The sequence below is a fragment of the Micropterus salmoides genome, unplaced genomic scaffold (genome assembly GCF_014851395.1).
Source record: "Micropterus salmoides isolate LMB-PRFRI ecotype aquatic unplaced genomic scaffold, ASM1485139v1 Ms_hic_scaffold_5, whole genome shotgun sequence".
Taxonomy (NCBI): domain Eukaryota; kingdom Metazoa; phylum Chordata; class Actinopteri; order Centrarchiformes; family Centrarchidae; genus Micropterus; species Micropterus salmoides.
The window spans coordinates 25,304,071-25,325,698 of NW_024044237.1; the positions used below are offsets into that span (position 1 = coordinate 25,304,071).

A 21,628-nucleotide genomic window follows, 5' to 3' on the forward strand; every position below is an offset into this window, starting at 1 on the left:
GAATTTGGCCCGGTTTCAGAGCTCTGTCTAGCCATATGAAGGCAAGGTAACTGCTACCATTACAAAGTCTCAATATTTTAGCTAATTATAATGATGAATGAATAGAGTTTTTCAAATATTTTTGTCATCTGAAGCCGTTCAAAGAATGTGATGAAAAAGAATAACGCTTTTATACTTCACCAATTGTCACGCTCTCCCAGTGGAAATTAGATGCAAATATGGAGACACTAAAGTAAATGGAGGCAATATATTATGCTGGGGAAATTGCTGTTGTGAAGTGTGATTTGACAGTCCTTTGGAGCATTAACAAATGGTGGAATAGTTTTTATTTGGACAAAGAGAGAATTCTTCAGCTTCCCCAGAAATTTGAAACGTCCTTTTTTTTGTAGACTAGCAAGTTATTCTTTCAAACAAGTGAATAAGTAAGGGTAAATAATGAAAGCAATAATGAAAAGTGAAATATTCAGATGAATAGCTCAGAGCAGCTATAACAACAGCTGTTGCTATCCCACTTCAGTATATCTTACATAATAAGAGAAAATGCTGAATGGATGGAATTGTTGGATCTTAAAAAATTATGCTTACCTGTGCTTCCATGTCACATTAAGTGACCAGAAAACTAGAAACCCCTGTACAGTAATGCAAATGACAACAGACTTGTAATAAATCCTACCCTTGTGAAAAATACTTTTTTAGTTGTGGTCCTGTGTCTGAGAGGTGTTTATTCAACTTTATAGTCCTTTTGACACCGTAGTCCACGCAGTGCTCCGCCAGACTACATCATAAATTTACATATACAGCAGAGCAGCATTATTAATTATTGCAATATAATGTAGTTCAGTTCAGCAAAACCACAAACTACTGTGTCAGAAAGTACCATGAAACAAATATTCATTTGTTCAGTCATCGATCATTTTGAAGGTTACAGTATGGGTATGAGTAAGATTTCCTGGCAGTTTCAGACATCTGAATCATTGTCCACATGCTGAATTTTACAATGATTCTAATGACTTTGAATGGGGACAGCGTGCTCCTGTGCCAGAGGAAGAAAAATAGCTACATCCATGAAAAGCCAGACATATTGGCACAAAAATGGCAACAATGATGGATTAGATTGACGTAGCTGTACAGGTTGTACGGTCATTTTATATGAGCATAATAAATGATTTTATATGAGAAAAATTAGTGTTTTTCTTCAGTTGGCACGAACAATGTTAACTTCGCCTAGTAAACACTATTGCGGCTTCTGTGTCAACTCAAATAATATCAGATTGTTCTTGTTGGCTGGCCCTGTCTTCCAGGTGAGACATTCAGCAGATAAGAGGGATTTTATTTATTTATTTTTTTACCAGTACCAGAATCCTCTCATTTGGAGAGCAGTGTGAAGGATGTGTGGGAGAAGAATGTGAGTGTCAGCAGAATCAGCAGCAACTTGGCAGCCTAAAGGTGTTTTTGGATCAGCTCTGGCACTCTCTGGGGCTCCACCACCTGATTGATGGAGCTGTTTGTTCCTAATCACTTTAGAGATAAAGCAGGCTACCATGCAAGGAATGTTGAAAGTGGATCTAAGGACTTTGCAGCAACATGTGCAGGAGCTACACCAGAACTTCAGATTGTCTCGTTGCTTCAGAACTCATGCCGTTTGTCCCTGTGGCTTGCTTTTTATTAGGCAGTGGCTGTTGTTTTAGCCTGCCAGAAACTCCATTTGGGACCGTGTGATTGTTCAGCTTTGTGATCTTTTGGAGGTTTACAAAGCTGAGCAATCAGTATTATGTGGTGACTTACCTAATTCAGCAGTCATTTTTTGTGAAGCTGGTATCAGTTCAATTACAGTGTGTTGGTAAATCAATATGTGGAAGGATTGTCCACCCTGAAATGTTGTTTATGCAAACAATCCCTATTGAAATCGTAGGGGTGAGACTGAAAACAATGAGAGACGACGGAACAGACAAGGCAATGTATGATAAGAACACACTGGAGTTTGGTTTAAAATAAAGTGACAGAAAGTGATCATAAGGCAGGGGAAAGGTGAAAATGGGAAAATAAAAAAGGTAAAGGAATAGATGAAGCTAGATTACACTGTTCACCAGGGAGCAGCTCTGTGATTAAACCTCAGCAGATTTTTTTTATTTCTGTTCTCACATATCATCTTGAGAAAGAAGCCTTCGCTCTGCTACATCAATATCAGGATTAAACTCAGCCTGTCAGTAAAAGCCTCAGTAAGTGTGGTAGAGAAGCACAGACGGAAATGCAGGACATCCCCCCTCCCCCAGATTCCCTGCATTTTAAAATGGAGGAGATGCTGGAAAACAGTTGTGGTGCCAGTGGAGCAGCAGGTACCACTGTAGGCAGTATTACTGTGACTATCACCTTCACTGCACAGCCTCTTTTAAGAAACAAAGTGATGCTGAGATTTTACTTTGGTTCTGGCATTTTTCTCTTTCAGCAATGCCAGAATAAACAAGTGGAAATAGCACAACACAGGCTATGATGGATTACTGTATGAAGCGCACTACATCAGACTGTGCCCACTGCTGCTACTGTAAACGTGGTAATATATGGGCAGTAGCAGCTACCTTAAACTGTACCCTGCAAATGCATATAAGTCAGATTTACTTTACACAACACGTAATACAAACAAACATAAATATTTTTTGACATGCCAGTCCTCTTCGATGGGCAAACCATGTAATGACAACTCTATTTCTAAAGCACCTCAAGAATAAATTTTGCTTCTCTGTTCTGCAGTTTCAACATATGTGCTGATACCAATATAATTTTTTTTGCAGACCTTCACTCGTCTCCCTTGAAGAGCCTTGCCAGTATTTCTCCCATGTGAACTCGTGGCTGTGGCTCTCTGGACTGACAGTGTTCAATGAGTAGGGGAGATCAGCAGCAGTTTCGGTTGACCAATCATCAGCCAGACAGAAACGTGAATGATCTGAACTGATCTGAAATGTTTGTCCAGGCAAATCCTTCTCTTTATGATTTTGTTTTATATGATCTAACTGGACGAAGTAGTGATAATATACAGCAGGGGTCAGCAAATAAGTTTTGGGGGGGTAGCGCTCGTCTAATAAAGGCACGTGTTCACTGGCATAGACTTCACTCGGTAAAAAACTTGGTAGCCTATTACGTAACAAGTCACTTACACAGTGGATATTTTATAAGCACAGACCAGGTAAAGCAACAGTAAAATCTGAGTGAAGATATTGATTTCAGTTTTTTAATAAGCTATGTCATTAACGAGCCGGTATGCGGTTCACTTGCTGCCGTAATAATGGCAAAAAAGACGAGTTCTGTGTGAGTTCCGCCTCTCTCTGTGAGAGAGACAGAGAGAGGCGGGGCAAGCCAGTGTGTTTGTGGTAAGAGAGGACGATCACGATGCCCACTCAACATTGTGATGTCCGCCAGTCATGGACAATGGCATCTTCTATTGGCCCAACCCTATTGGCCAGTAAGGTAACTAATAACGGAGACATTTTAGAGGAGACATGCCACTCAATCACATCCTCAATACAACTCTATGGGGAAAGCCCGTAACAGCAAAGATGGCGGTTAAAACGCTTTTTAAACCTTATTTTGGGGCAAAGTCGTCAAACTGTTTCAGTGATTATTATCAGATTTTAATGCTGATTCTATTGATGTAGTTTTTATGGCCTGGTAACCTGTATATGTGCATTTATACAGGTCTCCCCATTCATTTAGATAGGAGCCTGGTCTTGTTAGTCCAAAATAGCTGCCTGGAGGCGTTGCCAAGATGACGGCCGAGTGGCATCACTTGCCTATAAGGACTTTGTGAACTTCTACTCGTTTCTCATTCTATTTGATAGATTTACTTATGATGTTGTTTATATAACATGCCTTTTCCTTGAACATTTTCCTTGTAGAGACAATGGTGGAACACTGTTGTGGTTCAATGGTTTGGCGCCGGAAAAAACTTCTTCCACTGAGATTGCTTGTCTCAAAAGCAGCCATGTCTCTAGCATAACAGGAACAGAAAGCCCTGAGGAGCGTCGATGGCACCTTGAGGATGAACAGGGACATAAACACTTGCATGACACATAAATAGCTTGAACATTGAAAAACAAACCATAATTGTGAAGGTGAGGATACAAACTTTTGGACCAAACATACTATCAATAGTGTAGCTCTCTGGGTGCTGGGTTATTCTTGTTATCAGGGTCAGTCTGGCATTGAATGAAGATAATCCCTGAACGCTTCACTGAATGAGAGTGGATTTTTATTTTCCTCCTGGAAGTCAGGTCACCATGGAAGGATTGTTTGTGGAATCAGAGCTACTCCAGATTAGGAGCTGAAAATGACTAAAATATAGTAGAACCTCATTGCAGCTTTGTAGTTTTCCATTTACCTGAGAGGGCTTTTTTTCTGGGAATCATATATTTGATTTCACCCTGTTTCCTGTAAATATTCACACTGTGACAGACCCCCACTGTACAGATCCCTTCATAAACACAGAAGAAGCTCCATCTAATATTTTATGTAGAGTGGTGATGAAGTGTTCACTGTGTGAGCTCAAAGGAAGCCCTGTACCTAAGTGTTTACCACTCTGAGCTTGGCCAGAATCAGACTCCTGCTGTTTGGATAACTTTGTTGATTTTTGTGCATTCAGCACATCTCAATGACCAAAATTTGTTCAGTTGCTTTAAAAAAAAAGTCTTCATTGGGGAATGGATTGTGGTCAGCATTTACAAGGAAGTGATACATCACTGGGGAAACATTTCAAGAGGAAAGCAAAACAGCTTTCATTTGAGCTGTCAATGTATACTGCTCTGTTTATTTCTGACCAATAAAATGCACCTTAAAGTCAGTGTATGTACAGCAATATGCCTGTACATAAGTATAGTAAGCATTCTCTTTCATGACAAATTTTCTCTTGTCCATTATTTTCACTTTCTGATATTTCATACACCCCCCAAGTTTGCTTGCTTTCTTGATACATCATCAGAAAATGAGGAGCTGTTTTTAATTTGTTTGCTTTTGTGGCAGTCTTGTGTTTATTTGTACTTGAGGTATTTGCTCAATGCAGTATCTCTGTTTATGATAACTCTTTCTCTTTGATTGGGCTTTATCAAGGATATCACATAATACACACAAAAATCTTTTCTAAGTGAGGTTTGGTAGACATGTTGCAGTCTATTACCCGCAGGTCTCATACAGGCTTTCCCTCAGGAAATTGGTTAGCAGAGGTGGTAAGTGGTGACAGCAACAACATCCTTTGATACAACATCTTTTAAACCAACTTCCCCTCGATGCAGGATCAACTGTTGACTGCAGTGCAGTGGTGAATTTTTTTCTCACACACTAGCATTGTTGAAACTTGTAAAAACTCTATAGCAAACGTTTTTCCCGACTTTGCATTGTGCTGGTCTGAATGACCACTGCGAAGCAAACATATAGTGTAATCAGTCACCTGCTAAGCTGAATCTGACCTATCCTGACACATCATTTACAAGCTTTACCAAGTTTTCCCCTTTGTTGTAGAAAGTTTTACAATTTTACAGGCATGCTACCCGAAATGTTGCCTACTGAAACCTGCTCATAGTAAACATATATCGGTCTCAAATCTTTAATATGCGTGGGTCCAGAGTACAAGTGCAGGTGCGCCAGAAATCTATTGCACCTAACATTTTGCAGGACAATTTTTGTGTGCGTGTGTTGTCCCCATAACTCACTCGTGGAAGAAGGTGAGAGCCAATCAAAAGCAGAGAAGGGGCGCTAGATTTAGACTGCATTGACTCAACGCTGATACCTGTGACTTTGGCAACGCAGGTATCCTCACATTAATACTTGTGAGTTGCTGTCTGTGTCTCTCTGCAATTACACTGCCAAAATGCTAGTTGGCGGTGGGGTTTATATGTTCCACTGTGTTGACTTCTGCTGGTGAACTGGCTAACTTCCGGTTCAGCCCTCCGATAATTTGAATGGGGGAGAGAGGCTCTTCTAGACTTTCCACATGTTCCACTTCATCTTCTGCCAGTACTCTCTGCCTCGCTTCCAACAGCTGGAAACACAAACAGAACAGCATTGCAGAATTGCATGCTCACAATGTAGGTTTTCATTGTCATTTTATAGTTGTAAAATGAAATGAAATTTGTAACTCACTTCTGCTACAAAGCAGACAACATGCAGTATACAAAAATAATCACAGAATGAAACAAAAATAAACTATAAACTATGTTTTACAGAGTAGTGCTGATGTAATTGAGTCAAGGTTCAAAAGTCTCACAACCTGGGGGAAAGAATACATCTCACTGAAAAATAAGTTCACATTGACAAACAATGAATCTAATCCAACAAATCTTACCCGCTTCCTTCTGGATCGACACTGGGCAGAACTCTTAAGGCTGTCGCCCTAGCAGCAAGATCTGGCTGACTGTACCGGATGTTCCTGTGTGCTGTCTCACAGTGGTCTCACTAGCAGCTGGAAAACAAAATTTAGTGTTATAAATAAATAGCATAGCCACAGTACAAAAAAAAAATAAAGAAATAAAACACCACAGTAAAAAGTTAGCTACTTACACACAATGGCATCATGATCCACACAATGTAAATCCGGAGACCAAAAAGGATGTGAGCACCTCGTTGTAAAGTGAGCACAGACTGTGAAAACAAAATTACGGTCTAGGACAATCAAAAAAATGATTTACTTTTATACAGTACAATGCATGCCTGTTCTGTAAATCTAACCCTTTCTCAGCATCATGGGGCTCGCAATTTCCCTCAGTTGTGCAGGAGACTGGCCATTTCCTGTGAAATAAGGCAAGATAAAATGTCACTTTTGTGAACTAACTTATACTGATTTTGGCTGGTTTTGGCATAGCAGTGACCAAGTCTCACCACAATTTTTAGATTGCTCACCCATCTTCTCTTCTTGTTCTTCCACACTGGAGCAGTTGTTGGATTTAAGAACAGCCACCCTATCCTCCCTGGCAACATTCTGGCGTTCAGTGCAAAGAACTGCTGACTTACATCGGCTTCTGCAAACAATTTTATAGGAGCTCAAATCCAGCGTTATGTAAAACAAGAGTTACAGCTTGCTCTAATTCCAGTGCGCAGGCTGCGCTCCAAGACGCACACACCTTGAACTCGGCACGTAACTTATATCTCCCCTCTAAATTAAACAGAAAATGAACTAAATTGTGTTTTTAAATGGTTCAGTTCACTTTCACTTTCTTGCTACCTGATATAAGAGCAGAGTACATGCTATTAACGATGTTCGACGGCGTTTCTAACACTTTTCCAGCGGACTTAGCATGCTAGCATAAGCATGCTAACATTAGCTTTCCATTTGAAGGCAAAACTGATTAAAAACTTAAGTTAGCGAACTCAAATCACAGCAGGACTCACACAGGACAAGTCGGATATTACATAGAACAGAATACAAGAGTTTGGTCACATTCAAGTTATAATTAATAACTTTTATCGACACAGCGTGGTTCAGCAGCAAATTACCTCTGACTCTCCGGTCCTGTAAACAGCCGGAGCATGAACCCACCCCGACACAACTGAAATTGCCTTAAATCCCAGTATTTCAAAAAAGCAAACACATATATGTATGTTTCTTCTTTTTCTTCTTCTTCTTGACAATTATTAGCGAATGGCAAACAACGAATTGGTGCATTACAGCCACTGACTGGTATGGAGTGTGGTACAAATTATTAGTCTTTATGTTAGGCTATTTATACATAAATAAATAATTAAACTAAATAAACTCATATCCTCTTAATCACATTGTTTAGTATAAGATACTGAAAAACAATTCATGTTATTAATTAATTAATTATTATTAAATCACAGTGAACTTTTATCATTGTGAGGTTTAGAACCAGCTGCCTTCTTTCTTCCTCTTCTTGCTTCTGACAGTGTAACATACCGTGCTCTACTGTTTTTTCTTGCCCGCGGAAGTCATGTTTGCCTATTTTGAATTATGTGCTGTTTAGTCCGAGTCTTTATATGATTGTTTGGTCTCTCCTGTTCCATCCTGCACATCTCATTTCTCCAACTATTCTCTGCACTCTGTAAAAACACGGTCCTTTCCTCTCTTCCTCCAATTACTTTTGCCACCATTCCTTGATTCTGTTTAGTTAGCCTACTTGATTTCTTGAGGTGTCACCTCTGACCAGTGCTGATTTATATTTGCATAGCTTGCAGCATGTTGAGTTAGATGTGAAAGCCTCCCCGAGACCTAGGGGAAGGGGGGTCATGAGGGCAACACTGAAACAAAATCCATGTAATTTCCCGGTAGTTCCTGACAGTTTTTGGTGCTGGCCAAAAATTCGCGTGAGCAGCCGTTAATCTTCACGTCCGCAATTTAACGTGCCAATAACTGCTGAAAATCCCACTTTTCATGCAGTTTATAAGTTATTTCTGTAGGTGTTCGTGATTACAATCATTTACATAACTTTCAATGTGTATGGGAAATATGGCAGTAGAGGTGCTGTGAAGAATTTGTAAAATTAAAACTTTGTGGCTGTGCACCTAAATGCAAGATTTAGATGCATCAGTGCAACTAATGCAAAAGTTATGCATATATACATACATTATAAAGGTAGATGAAGAAACCATTTACATTTACGGGTAATATACTGGCAAGTATTTTCGGCAGCTCATTTTGGAATGTCTCTCAGTTGTCAGAACTCCAAAAAGTGTTTCTCTGTGATGCTGTTGTTAATACCATTTTTAAACAACTACCAAAGAAAATGATGACATAAAGAAAAAAAATTCAGTAAAGACATCAGCTCCTATGGTTCCTGTCAGGGCTCATTTATTCACCTCTCATGCTCATGTTAGTCCTTGCAGCCTTCCCGCCATGTGTATTCTCATCTACATTCACATCCCTTTTCTGCCTATGGCTCTGCATCCAAAGGTCTTCCCAGTGGGGTTTGCTGTCTGCGTTTCACTACACCCCTCATTGATTTGTCTTCGTCTGTGAGCTGAGGAGACCTCCACCTGGGTCAGCCCAATCTGAATCCCTCTTTAGGCTGCAGGTCTCAAAAAGTTCAGATGGCCCCTCTGATTATTTTCGGAGCCTGAGGAAATAAAAACAGTGTGATAAAATGAAATTACTATTTTACTTTATGCCGAGAAGCTGTCAATAACTTCCTCAGTGCACTTGGCCTTTTGGCAACACCTTCACAAGCTCACCAGGAAGTAAGTTAGGGAAAATAGCAACATCGAATCCCTGTAGTCAAGACACCCCACATGGCACTGTTACTAATCAGACAAAGTATACATAAAATACAGCACACTGTTCATTATGTTGGACCAGTATTTAATTAAATGATTTATACCTGACTGAATTAAAGCAAATAATAATAACAATCCTGCCCACATTTTTCAGAGGTAGGAGGAAAGCAAATGAACAATGAGACACACACACACAACACACACACACACACACAGGTGACAGATGCCCAAGGGGTCTTAGTCATCATTGCGGCATTCCTGCATATCATTTCACCAGTCTTTTGATGGATGTGTTCTCCACCTCTTTATGCCTTTGAGTGTGACAGTGTGTGCTAAGTGAGTGGAATACAACGGTTTGCTCCTTAATTTTCACTATGTGAAAGTCTCTCCAATAAGACCTTGGAGTTCTTGCTCTCTAAGGAGCATCACAGCTGCGGTGGACAGCTCCTACTGTGCTGCAGCACCAGTGGAGATAATCTCCCTGTCAGCAGCCTGTCTCTCTCCCAGATGTCAACTGAAGCCAACTGTTGTGTACCTCCAGTTTGCACTCCCGCAGTGCTGTCAGCAAATGCTCATCTCACCATTTTCTGTGCTAGTGATTTTAGCATACTATCACATTCCAAGCTTACTGCATACATTTCTGCACCTCAGTGTTGGAATGCAGGAAGGTGTGAATGTGTTTTATGACCTCTTAGTGCTGTGTGTTGCAATGTAATATGAATAAATCACCACACTAATCAGAAAAAAAATCAGAATAATTAAAGTGAATAGTGTCTATGAGAAGGAATGAGCATTCACTTCAGTCATACATTAGCCATGCTGTGTAGCACCCATGTGGGAATGTGGGTTAATAAGTAAGTAAACGTTTTTTGAAAAACGCTTTTCACAGACATAACTCACAAAGAGCTTTACAAAAACATTAACATACAAGAAAGAAATCACAGAAGATGAAGGGACCAACCAAGCCACATGAAGAAAAGTGAAAACTAAAATCAGAGTACATAGTAAAATACATAATAAATATATAGTATGTAGAAAAATAAACAATAAATACATAGTACACAATAAAAATACACCATAAATACTAGGGCTGCCTCCAACTAAGGATTTTCCTAGTCGACTAGTAGTCATTATTTCAAGCCATTATCACACACTGACTGAGGACAACCATTAGTCAACTAGTTGTCGCACACTTTTATATTTGTTTAATTATTTAAAAATATATATTTGAGGCATCAGAAAATGGTTTTGAGTTCCATGACTGAGAATGAATGTTATAAGTAACATTGTTAATTCTATGTTACGTTACAGAGAAATACAAAACCGTTATGATGAGCCTTCCCCTCAAGTATTTCTGACTTCTGATTTCTAATTCTGATTCTCTAAAATATTCCTTTACACAAGGGGCATGAAGCAGTTATGATTCTGAACGTGTCGGAACAACCAGCAAGGAAATTTCAGGGCTCTACAGTGCGACCATTTTGCTCGCATATGCCCCTAAAAATCGATTTGTGCGATCCATCAAGTAGTCTAGATGTGGAGATATTTCACAGGATAACTAAAAACTTTGACCTGCTGGTGGCACCACAGGAAAAGTAAGGGTATCAAATGCCAATCCATTAAATAGTTGTCGGTATACTTTACTAAATGCAATCATTAAAATTTCTGTACAAAATATAACGACAATCCAGCTGATTGTTGCTCAGATATTTCTGGCTGGACAAAAGTGGCGGACTGATCGAAACAGACAGAAATCTCCATCTCTGGAGTCATACTGGCAAAAAGTGGGTACCTTGTTTGCTGTGCATTGAATGCCCTTAAATGTTACTTCCTGCTTACATGTTTTTTGTTTTTCATATCAGATTAGCTCTTTAGTTTTCATGATCTATAGATGTCTTTGATGGCTTAATGGGCTATAGCTTAAAGGTAATGCTGTTAACTGTTTGTTAACATGCAGCATGTTTTTCTCTGTAAAAGCTTAATCTTTGTTGAGAGATGCCAGCAGCAGTTGACTTACATCATGGCACACAACACACCCATTACAGAGAGGAAGCTAATTGGATTCACAAATCAGCTGACAGCTCTAGGTTTATAGTGGCACTGGGCTTTATGGGTAATATTAAAGGGACTGTTGGGCAGTTTGTCAGACGTAGTTTGTAGCTAGTGTGGAACTGGCACAGGAGAGAGCACCAGGGGAGCATCAGCATTCATTTCTTACCTTTTGTTGAGCTTTTACTGAGCAAATGCCACTGGTGAGCGGCGAGTCACTATGATACCACTCAGCCCCAAATAACTAAGCCCTAAATCATTGACTGGAATGAGGCATGCATTTGAAGGCAATTAAACCTCTGACTTATTGTCTAAAATGAAGACCAGGCTAAGTCATTTTTGATGGGCTTTACAAAATCCTCTTAAATCAAAGAGCATTCAGAACAGCATTAATTAACTTGTTTGTTTGAATCTCATAAGTAATTTGCCCCTCTCTTAGATGTACTGCAATAACAAGCTCTGGCCATTGACAAGGACTAAGCTGGGAGGATGAAAGAGAAATGTCATCCCCAGAGATTTTGTACTTCATAAAAACTGAGGTCATCTGAACTGAATGGAGAGGTCAGAGCATATGGCCTGGCACAGTATGAGATGACCTGTTCTCACTCCATCTCTGTTTTGTGCTCTTTATTATGGCTGAGTGAGCAGACTATTCTTGCTGTCAGAGATAGTATGGTCCTGCATCACAGGAGAAGAAAAAGCCAGAGTAGCCAAAGTAGCCAAAGATCCCAGCTGCATCTTTTCAGATTGTCTTGTTTATCCTTCGTCTCTCTGCGCTGCTCACACCGGTCCAAGCAAGAGCCACCAAGGCGGGGAGGAATGAGGATTAATTGTTTTCTGCAGGTACAGAGGGCAATCCCAGCGGCCTGCTTTGTTTGCCCCCCATTGAGATTCCGTATGCTGGGTGAAATCTGTACCTTTTCTGCCGACGAGTTGGCTTGAGAGTGCTTGTCTGCACTCTGGACTGAAAAAGAGCTCCAGAGCAGCACACTGTGGCTCGCATCCCAGCAGAAGAAGAATCCAAACCCAAAGATCATGGCATCCACTTGGCTTATTAAAACCTGCAAACATCTAAATAAAGTATTAGATTACAATCGGGTCATGATTGGAGGAATCAGGCATTCTGTGCCGCAGTCTGTGAAAAGGTATAATTTCAGCAGTTTCAGTTCAAGAAATCTGTATATTTGAATGCATAGAGGGCTTGAAGGCACTGCTTTGCTTACTTGGTCAACTTGCTACTGTGTTTTCCCTTTTTCAATTTCTTGCTTGTCCTTGCAGTGAAGATTGGTTTGTGACAGTTCCAAGATAAATGGCTTATGTCCCGTGGAACATATTTTATTTTGCTATGTCCAGTAGATCATGCCAATAAATCAACAGTATGTGTGTAACCTCCCTGACTGTTGCCAGCACAGCTTGGGGTGTGCCAGATTTGGTCAACAGCTGAATGATAAATTCCCTTTCTGAAGGCCACAGGAATATGTGGGTGTTGCTAGGCTGATTTATTAAAGAGAAAACAGAATGTGAGTGGAGGAGTTTTGTTACTGATGGGGTCCAGAATGATATCAGCTGTTGCTGCTGGCAGATATTGAGGAGGTGATGTCACTGTAGGTGTGCACTGGATCATCTGGTTGGATTGACTGTCGAAGCCAATGCAAATGCAGCAGGATCCAAAAAGCAACCAAATCACTCCCTCCAGAGGGATTTGCACTCCAAGCATTTTGCCTCCATAAACAGGGTCAACCAATCTCTTCATCTATACTAATCTCCGCATACTTATTTCTCTTTAACAGTTTTATAACAGAGTACAGGCTTAAATCCCACTTCCTGATGATGACAAGTTACGTATTGTCAACAGTAATTCAGTTCTTTATCTTATAATCAGAGCAGAGGATTCATATACTTAATTGGATATAAACTTAATGTATAGTACAAACTTAATTGGATGAGTTGGAGGCTAATCAACACATTTTTGCTCAGTCAATAAAATATTTAAAGCTGCAGATTGTTTCAGTTCAGCTTGATCATGTAATGTGTCCCTTTATTCACATCAAAGTGCTCATTAGTGAAACTCTACTCTTATCTCTGCACAGCATCTGGTACATTGAAATATTGTTGGGGCTCCCATATATACAAGATATATCAAAGTTGCCACCTGTACTCATAGTTGTCTGAATACAGTAGGCCCCAAGGTTATAGTTTTGGATTTGTCATTAGTTTTTATTTTCATTTTGTTTTGACTTTAGTTTTCAGTTTAGTTTTAATTAGTTTTTAACATGGGTTTGCTAGTTTAGTTTAGTTTTTATTAGTTTCAGTGTTAGTTTTAGTCTTTGTTGGTGCATGATGCAAAGCTCAGTTCAGGTTACTTCAGTCGAGTTTAGTTTGTTCACAAAACATTAAAATACAAGTGGAATCATTAGAAATAATGCAGATTTGTGAAAAGGGACACCCTTTACAAACTATCTGAAGCTTGTATGTAGGGGCCCAAACACTAAGCAAATATATATATATATATTTTTTTTTCAAAGTAGATTGTATATTGAAAACATTTTGTCTAAATAAATACTACAAATAAATGAAGCACATGCAATCTACAGTATTATTTCTAACCTACATACAGAAAACCCTAAGAGCAAACTACCCTAATCCTACTACCCAGTTGTAGAAATTCATTACATCAGTCTCTAGCTCTATCATTCTTGGTTAAACAGGTGAAATATGATAAACGGAGGTAAAATACAATTGATGGACAGCTAAGAAATTGAAAGACTCCCCTTGCAGCCACAAACAACAGGTCCCAGCACCCTGAAGGCAACTATGCCTGGAAAGCAGTTACATTAAAATCTAAACCTTTATTAATTAAAAAATAGGCATTAAAACAATGTGAAGCACAAAGAGACAGGTTGGCTGAGATATCCCTGACCCCATAAAACACACACTAGCTGACGTTAACCAGGTGCAAGGGGAGCTCACAATCAATGGACAAGGGGCAAGTTCATCACACACGCAGGATGAGCACTAAGCCAGACCATCAGAACAGAACAAAACAAATCAAGGAAAATCCCCACCAAAACAGTGACTCACTACTTGCAACCCAAACTAAACCAACCACAACTCTATACAGTTGTAGCATTCATATATTTTGTTCACATGTAGGCTATGTATAAAAGATAATAGAAAACATGTTCAAATCCCACCAACTATGCAGACAATCTCTACCTGGGTCTCCCCGACTAAGTTACCTACACCTAACGTTACATGGGGCTCTCCTCGTAACTCCTCGGTCGCCACCTGCTACTCTGCGGCCAGACGCTGCCCTAACCCCGGGCTGCTTTGACAGATAAAGCAATTGTGGCAGGACAGCCACACGACACGCAGTGTGCAAGCTCTTCATGCGGAGGACAAAAGCATAATACACCCGTGGCTTACTAACAGGTGCCTATCGGCTAATCACCGCGCGCACTGCTGAACTGCCGGTCCAGCTAGACCAACTGCCCTGCAACATAAGTCCCACCGGCTTCATATCCACTCGAAATATAGGCTTAATAGGGTCCTATGAAATAAATAAACAAAAACTAAAGACATTTACTCTTTCATTTTAATTTATTTTAGTTAGTTTTACAAACCTACAATACAGTTTTAGTTATCAATTTTTTGTAAAGCCTCGTTTTTATTTTTATTTCAGTTAACGACAATGTTTTTTAACGATAATAACCTCCCACCCATGTGTGAATGTCCATCCATCCATCCATCCATCCATCGTCAACCGCTTATCCTGCGTACTGGGTCGTGGGGGGCTGGAGCCAATCCCAGCTTACATTGGGCGAAAGGCGGGGTACACCCTGCACAGGTCGCCAGTCTATGGCAGGATATGTGAATGTGTATAAGTAAATAAGTAAATGTTATTTTTCAACTGTCGCACCATTTCCTGCTGGGTCCCTGGCCCCGGTCTTGAAAACCTCTTTTTCCCGGCATTCCAAAGCTCCCCCGGTACTCCAAGCTCAAATCCGGGTAGAGTCAGCTAATAGACCAAAGGCAGCTAGAGATAGCAGCAGAGCAGTGCGCATCAAGAGAAACAAGAGAAAAGGTCCATGTTGGAACAATCCCCTGAAGGCGCAGCTCCCAAATGGAATTTGAGATTTTAGTTTTTTTTTATCTGCTACTATCTGACTAATGAAAAGTTTGTTGACTAAAACTCTTAAAGTTGCAAAAGAGATCGAGCTGATGAGTCAGACTTACTAGTACGGCAGACATGCTAAGTGAGAAGAGTTTTAACAAAAGTGGTGAATGATAATGATAATAATAATGATATAAACAAAGAGACCACTACTCTGTGTGTGTGTGTGTGTGTGTGTGTGTGTGTGTGTGCGAGAGAGAGAGACAAAGAGGGAGAACGTGAACAATCAAGCCTAATTGTCAGTGGGAGAAGACAGAGCTCTGCGCGCCAATTCACATACTGTACATTTTCACTCTAAACTTAATATTGCCGCTTTGGATTGATGCCTCACATCTGTTACTCCCCTATGGTACATCAGCATTCATAAAGCTCCTTACATTCAGTTAGCTTAGTGTTCACCACACACACACACACGTATACACCAAGCTGCAGATGACTTTCAGCCTACCATATGCCTGTGTATACGGTAATGGCTGTATTGTAAAGCATACCGCTGAGATTGTGACAGCTTCCTTTCACTCACCCACAGTAGGAATAAATGTTTGTGTTTTCCTGTTTTGTTAAAGTTAAATGTAATGGACCCCTGAATACATGTCTCTCTATCTTTTAACTAAATACAGTGAGGAGGAAGAGGGAGCAAAGAGGAGGCGAGGGATGAGTAAAGGATGTAGCGTACTTGGTGGTGTACTCCATGCCGTATGCTCACACACATGCTGACTGTGAACTCCCACATAGCTATCTGGCCAATATCTGGCAGTGTCAGAGAGCTCCTGATTTTTCTTTGCAAGTCTTACGCTGGGCAGTTACAGGAATAATGTGACATTTTGGGATATGCTTTTGGATTTCTTGTGGAGAGTTAGACGGGAAGACAGACAGAGGCTAGCTTTTTCTGCCGGATTTAGTCTTAAACAAATTTACTGCTTACTGCTGGAGGTAGCTTCATATTAACTGTGCTGACATAAGATTGGTATTGAATAGCGCTGGGGAATTCGTTGATGTAATTGATTACGTAAATACGTCAACTCGCATTACGTGCGTCGAAGTGTCACTGCATCTGGTGTTAGCAGGGATTCCCCTGGACAAGCTGCAACTACAAGACCTCGCCTTCGACCGTATAGTATTTTAGACAGACACTCAACAACGCGCTGCTCTGTGAGCTCTTTGAATTGGAAATAGCTTCATTGCAGCACAACTGCTGTCCACGAATACGTGGACCGGCATGAACACGTGAAGCGAAAGTATCCCGGAGCACTGACGGCAGCACCGCAAATTGTGTTTACTTTCTGTCTCTACACAAGCACGACACATTATGAGCACGAGGACACATAGTCCGTTAAAATGTATGTAAAGTATTTCTTCATTGCCTTCATGTTAAAAGTAATTTCCGCCCCGCTGCTGTCATGATAACGTAACTTTACACCGTGTGTCATCTAACGTTCGTTTATTTGACGGCCATGTATGAGAGAAAAAACAGCTGAATCTAACATTACAGACAAACTGTGACTGTACAGTCTGAGTTGTTTCAGTTGTTTTCTTTGCCTCTGATGCAGGAGTACATTTTATTGTTATTATCACAACACATCAGTGACGTGGAAATTTCATTCATTTTAAGATATGCTACTATTGTCATTATTCTAATGTGCTTCTTCAGGATGATTGAATAAAATATTGATTTATTGATTAGACATGTTTTTGTTAATCAAGTAATTTACTTTTTTTCTTTAGAATACACAAAATTAGTCGTTAGATTAATCGACTAATCAAAAAAATAATAGTTAATCAACTTGAAAAATAATCGTTATGTACAGCCCTAGTATCAGAAGTTGTCATCTCATTCTATGCAAGAAAGCAAAAAAGTAAATGAACTCAAAAAATTATTTCTTTAAAGTTAGTTGCATGGGTCAAATCAATTTTTAAATCGTTGTAACGGCAGATTGTGCATGTTTTATAATCTGAGGATTTTTTTTCAAGACAGACTCATTTGTAGTGTTTTTATGACTTTAATGATAAGTTTGGTATGTTTTTATTTTGAAATATTAAACGTTTAGCAGCTGATTGTCCATTAGCTAGAGGTAAATCTTTGGTCAATTTAAACTAACTACAGGCTATATTTAAGCCAGCATATTTAAGCAAGGTAAAATCTGCCTGCCCTGTTTATTTATAATGTCCTTGCCAAATTACATCATATTTTTAAGAATATGCATCTTTTACAGTGTAAACCTGATCTGTATATAAACTAGGGCTGAACGATTTTGGAAAATAATCTAATTGCGATTTTTTTTTTGCGATTACAATTTAATATGCGATTTTTTTTTAAGCTCTTTCCCTTCTGTATTATCAAAACAGACAAGCAGTAAATCAGTGTATAGGATGCCCAACAATATTAGATAGATTAAACATACACTGTTCTTTGTTGTAGATCAGGCCTGTGTTATGATGAAATTAGGTGATGCATGAATTGTATGAATTATTATTAGGAGCAATGGTGGAAAGGAAATATCAGAGAGAGTCAAGTCATGGCATTAAATAATATGATATTATATCATCAGGTAGGAGTTCACCATACTGCATTATACAGTAAGTGCTCAATACAAAATCCACAGCTCAACCACCAATTAATGAGTCTATCTCAAAAACCTCCAAAAGTACTCAGTTTGAGGTTCAATTCAAAAGTTGGCCAACGAAAATAAAACCAAGTGACGCCTTTCGTGTTTAATAGATGAGCTTCGTAATTCTCTGACAACACCGGAGTTTCCCACCCCCCTCAACCTGCGATGCTGGTAAGCAAACTAGGCCTCTTTCGGACTTGTGAATTTGTTTTGATACGCCGTTTCACAGATATTTCCTGAGCTGCTGGTGGCTGTGTGTGTGACGCTGGCACCGATCGCTTACCTTACTACACGTGTCTGTTGTGCATTTTTCCTGCCCTCCAAAGTGGCGGATGGCCCGGCGATTTCAACCGCCAACACCACCAAGTTACCCGCGGGTGGCGGGTGCTACTTTCATTCCCTGTGTGACGCTAAAGTTTCTGTAGTGTCAGCTTCTGTCAAGCTTAAGGCACAACAAGTCAAGGTACAGCGTAACGTGCGAAGTTGACGCTTCCTCTGTAGACTGCTTTACTCTCGCGTGTCATGTGACAAGAGTGTAATCGCAGCCTTTGTGATTCGAAAATCTCATTTTATGATATCGCGATAATATCGCAAATGCAATTAATCGTTCAGCCCCAATATAAACTTGCAAAAAAAAATTTAACCATAGGAAACAGCTCCAAATGAGAAAACTATTAAACCAGTACATAATAGGAGGACTGCCTCGATAGCAGCAGTGTTTCGGGACCAGCAGAACCAGTGATTTATTACATCATTCATAAACAAAATGTTTGCTGTGCTTCCCGGTCATTTGCCCACTTTGGCTGTAAAAGAGGGCACAGCTAACATTGATTGTAGGTATCAATAATGCAGGATATTTACTGCTGCTTATTAAATGTGCTGACATTATTTGATAGAATTTCTGACAGTGATTGATGCAGTACACTGTGTTGCACTCGTATTACTTTCCTTGCTGCCCCGAGGAAAGACGAGATGACTTTGAAGATCTTTTCACAGTCTCAATGTGATGACACACTATCATATCAATAGAGTAGTATGTCTACTATGCCTTAATGCTGTGGTAATTATGCCCTAAAGGCAGTGATAGGCTAATCCTTTTCATTTACACTTGTGTACACTATCTATCTGATTTCTTTCTGCTGCAGACTTGTTTTTTTACTTTTGCATGTTTATTTATTAGTCGTTTCTTGACAGAACATGAATGTGAGTAATTTCCTAAGGCCACATAATTTTAATATTGGAAACCAACCATCATGTTTTAGATGCCAAAGTTGACAGAATGGTTGTTTGCTTTATCATTTATAAATATTTGAATTGGTGGTAATAAGGACTTGGTGTAATTATTCTACATATTTCAGTAATTAAAGTGATGAAATATGGTTAAACAGTTAATACAGGTGTAACACAAAAATCTTCATACAAGATCACAGAACATTGAACTGAGTACAGCAAGTGGCTCTATTTTACTAACAATAGAAGAACAATGTCACACTATTTAGCTATTGGCTTTTACCTGACCTCTTGTGACACCGTGAGGCTTGCATTATAGTGCTGTGAAATTTGGTACAGACATTCATGTCCTCCTCACGATGATAACTAACCAACCATGTAAATTTGCCCGATCCTTTGGTATATGATCAAATACCACCATCAGCAACACTTCAGTGCTAATTAGCAAATTTTTGCATCCTAACATGTCAAACTATGAAGGTGAACTTGGTAAACTTGTTACTTGCTAAACATCAGCACATTAGAGTTGTCATTGTGCATGCTAGCAAGGTGATGTTAGCATTTAGCTTGCGTCACATGACAAGCCAAATGATTTTTAGATTTTTGTTTCTCATAGGCTGTGGTCCCTGAGCAGGATAATTGTGGCAGTCTGCTATATAACCTTATAATTAAAATTTGGCTACAGAAATCTGATGTTCAAGCACACATGCCCCAGATTTATTTCCACTTGCGATCGTTATATAACAGCTAACACAATATTAACGTAAGGTAGTTTAAAAAGAAACTCACCCCTGCTCTTAATATTCGTAGGCTATTTATGTTGTCTCCATCTGTCATTATGCTGTATGAAGTCCCTGGCTATCCTCATCCACTGTGGTCAAAAAATCCCATGTGTGTGTGGGCACACATCAAGCTATTTAGTCTTCTCTGGGTCATGGGTCTGGGTCAATGACAGCGACAGAACAGGGAGAGTGGCCAGCGTCAGCTGGAACCAAGCCAGATGAACACCGAATGGAGACTTTGCTGGCTGAATGAGACACACCAGACACAGTGTGGCAGGTTGGGCAACCGAGGCAGTAGCACTGTTAAGCTTCCCCAGAGGGTTCACGGTCAGTGTTGGGTGAAGTGACCGCAGCTGCAGTTCCCTTAACTTTCGTTGGCATTGTGGCAAAAAAAATTTTTTTCTGCGATTCATTGTCAATAAAACTGTTAATCTACAAAGTAGCAGTCATAAGCAGCGCCAGATGGCTAGCATTTGTGTGGGAAACGTTATGTTTACATCACATGACACAATCAGCGAATAGGCTACATTTTTCATTCATTCATTTGTCATTGGAGGATGCTGCTACCATAGACTCCATTTAAAAAATAGCTCTTGAAGAATTTAATTTAATTTATATCTTTTTTATTTATTTTACATATTTGATAATCAAAAGTAGGTACGGCCCCGGCCCTAACGGTTCCGTCGTCCTTGAGCAGACTAAGCTATGAAAAATATAAATAAAGTGAAATAAATATTTTAAAGACTGTAAGTGTGTCTTTGGAGAAAATTGCAAGGCAATCACTGATAATACTTGCACTTTTCCCGTTACGTGTTATATACAGCTTGTATGTTAACGTAATTAAACAGCCAGCCAAACTAAATTTTTTACGAGCCAGGAAGCGAGCGCCATGTTCAACAGGCGACAACTTATGAGTGAAACTGAAATAAACAAAAGGCAGAAAATACTTATGTCTCTTTGACCACAAACAAACAATAAAGTTGCTGAATGACTACACAACAGCTGGTCGATAAGAGCTAACACTAGCCATCAACCAAATTACATTATGTAAATTATGTGTTACCATTAGCATCTAGTCTAACTTTATCACATATTAGCATCTCTGTCACGCCAGAATGAATTCCTGTTTATTCTGTGCATTTACAACTAAAATTGTATACAGAGAGTAAACCTAGGTCACTTATACATGTCAAATAATGTATTAAACAACCAAAAACTTACAGCCATTGCTTTCGGGGGAGAAAGAAAAGCGAAGACACAGGAAAAACCTTCACCATGTGCACATGTATGCCTGCAACTCTCCACTGAGGTTTCCTACCCTAGAATGCAGAACATGTTTCTCGCAGTATCAAAATAAATGTTGATAAATCAGAGGGCAGAACAATACTGTTCAACAGTATCTCCTGGCTCTGGGTGATCCTCGACGTTTGTTGTTTGCAACAGCCTCCAGAGAAGTCACACCCCTCAGTCGATATGGTTTTCAAGTTAGTTCTTGTTATACGGCGGGCACTCCCACCCCCAGGCTCCAGATCTGTTCAAACAGCTGTTCTACAGGGAATCCATTTTTTGTTTCA

At 39.7% G+C, this 21,628-nt stretch overlaps 1 protein-coding gene and 1 long non-coding RNA gene across 2 annotated transcripts in view; one reads left to right on the forward strand and one right to left on the reverse strand.

Moving 5' to 3' along the window:
* The window catches only part of LOC119888424 (ecto-NOX disulfide-thiol exchanger 2-like), a 206,533-nt gene that overhangs the window by 7,754 nt on the left and 177,151 nt on the right, over positions 1–21,628 (forward strand). The gene's annotated exons all lie outside the window — the stretch shown is intronic.
* On the reverse strand, positions 5,448–6,619 carry LOC119888378. The gene is made up of 3 exons (XR_005441885.1): positions 6,544–6,619; positions 6,329–6,445; positions 5,448–6,025 (listed from the first exon to the last, which is right to left on the reverse strand). It is a non-coding gene; the product is annotated as an uncharacterized LOC119888378 (long non-coding RNA).